The following is a 2,593-nucleotide window of genomic DNA, read 5'->3' as shown; positions in this document are numbered from 1 at the left end:
TTTGGGGCTGTTTCAAACGATTTAAGGATGAAATGATGACGAAAATGTGCCAAAAAAATGACAGTAAATGTCAATATCAGACAGATGTCTCATATCCAGAATTGTTCTGTTGCGCCGCCCTGAAATTTCCGCCCTGGATGCCTTTAGAAAAACATATCAATGATATGATCTTAGCAGCTTCGCAATGTCAGAGCTGACAGGGAAGAATTCTGTTGGACGTGACAGTAAAAAGCTTAGAAAAGTTACTTTGGATAATGTAATCACCCGACGGTACAGTTCCCGTGATTATCTGCATGTTATATGTCGTGAGGGCGAGTTTGTGTGTGTATACCTGGGAACTAGCGTGCGTACAGGTGACCGCTGGGTCTTTTGAACCGCCCCGAACCGGTAGCTTTGTATTCAGCTAGCCTCCGTAGCAGGCTTTAATATAGAACTGGGGTTTGGTGATCTTCGCTGTTTTCTGATTAGTCCAGTTCTAAAAACGGGGGTAATTCAACCAGGCCGGCTATGTCGTCTATACGCAATCAGAAAATAGCACATAAAAGCTCCCAAAGACCCTGAATACCCCCAAAACCCTCAGTTTTTGGCATGCTATGGAGGCTAGGTACTAGGTAGGTAGGTAGGAGGCTAGTATTCAGTCTTGTATTTCACATCCCCAGCGATACAATTCTCTACCTGGCATTTGTTTCCATTTCAACATCGCCCTTGCGTAGTGACGACACGGAAAGCGGTTCGAGTAGCATTTAAAACACGCCTGAGGCAAAGGTTTTATTGTTCAATTTCCGAAGAATAGATCAATGCAAGTAAAAATGTCCACCTATCTTTTAAGGTCAATAATATAGTGTTCGCATGCTGCCTTAGGGAGGGGGCGTGGCCACTACTGCTTCATGTAATAGATTCACTCTGCGTCCGCTTTTGTTTTACTAGCTAATCTCTTTGAAGGTACTAAACTATAAAGAAAATGTTAACTATTGCCTCTCGATATAATTAGGGCTAAAAATTCTCTCCAGGCAGAAATTTAGGCTTCGTTTTATAGTACTGATATCTTTTTTCGGGTGGCAAATTGAAACTGCCTGGCCAGTACAATCTTGCAGTAGCTGAAAAATCTGCTTGAAGATTGAGCTAAAACTGTAAAACAGACAGAGTCGGTATCGTCACATCAGACTACAACAACGCACGGCTCAACTTTTATTTACGTATCTGTGCGTTAAGAATGGATTTGATTTTTAGTGCCACAAATAAACAGACTTCTAGTTGTTGCTCGTAGCGGAGGTGTTAAAAGCCACACCGACTGAGTGTTACTAGCGCGCACTGAAAAATTAACAGCTTGAGAAAATGTACGTAGTGAAAATAAAGATAATTGTAGAGGTAGGATAATAGGTGGGGACACTACAAATGTGGATCACCCTGATTGAATATATGTTGCGTTGAGATGAAGATGGAAAAGGCAGTTTGACTATTTCATGTAGAACGTGCGTCTGTCCATATTGACAGTGCACATGAGGTCATTTTCCTCGCGTGCGAGATTCTAAAATGATGATATTGCCTCCGAGTCAATGCGCGAACCGCTTCAGTGAGCAGGAACAAGCAGCGCAGTGCCAACAAAGATGTGGGTGTGCGCTGCGCGCTTGGCTAAGGGCCACTGACTGAGAACACGTTAAGTACATGCCGGTAACTAGAGGTCTTGACAAAATTATCCTTTGTAAGTATAGTTTCGTGTAAATGGTTTCATGAGAAAAAAAGACAAGAAGTATTTAACAATTGGTGACGCCAGTCCCAGTTAGTGGGGTAGACTTTTGAAGAGGCCACCTCTAGGGCAGTGCTACTACCTTGTAGAGGGGTTACAAAAGTAAGCAGAGCTACCTTGTCGAACCACATCCCACGCTCCTTCTGTGCCTTTCCTCAGATTCACCACCACTATAGAATAGAAATGAAGTTTAAGGTCGTGACAGTGCCTCCGGTCATGGCGGCCGCCCTGTTGGAAAGTTATCTTCGAGACGGCATTGTGTACTGACTCGAACCGCATTTTGTGACTTGTAAATGGCAAGACTCGATGGCAAGGTCTCGGTTAGAGGCTTTTAATTATTTTCTTTCGAGTCAAGAAAGCAGTGAGGTTCATTTTTGTGGTGCAACCAGGCAGATGTCCATACGTCAACGTCAGAAGTACTGAGAAGTGACGGAGATAAGTATGGCTTCACACTGTGCCGGTATTCAGACGGACACTGGGCTCAATGGAGCACGGGAGTACACTTCATGAATTCTCAGTTACTGAGTCTTTTGTTGTGGCGGAATCCTTGGCACACCACATCAGTCGGAGTCCTCATGCATCTTTCCACACACAGTAGCGTCAGCCTAGAGACGCGGCACCCCGTGATCTCACCGTTAACCGATCACTCCGCGCGGCCCACTCAGTCTCTCAGACACACAGCCTCTCTGCACGCGAAACGTTCGCCTAGCTGGGAGCAACTCTCGAAAACGCATTTCCGTAGAACGGAGTGATTCGACGAGAGACGGTGTTACCACCTCTGACGGACGCAAACGAAAATCGCGTTGCCATGGTAGTGTGATTGGTATCTGCACCAATCGAAGCCAG

This window comes from Branchiostoma belcheri, unplaced genomic scaffold (genome assembly GCF_001625305.1).
Source record: "Branchiostoma belcheri isolate BF01 breed outbred unplaced genomic scaffold, Haploidv18h27 scaffold73, whole genome shotgun sequence".
Classification (NCBI taxonomy): Eukaryota; Metazoa; Chordata; class Leptocardii; order Amphioxiformes; family Branchiostomatidae; genus Branchiostoma; species Branchiostoma belcheri.
Note: the sequence above shows the minus strand (reverse complement) of the source record.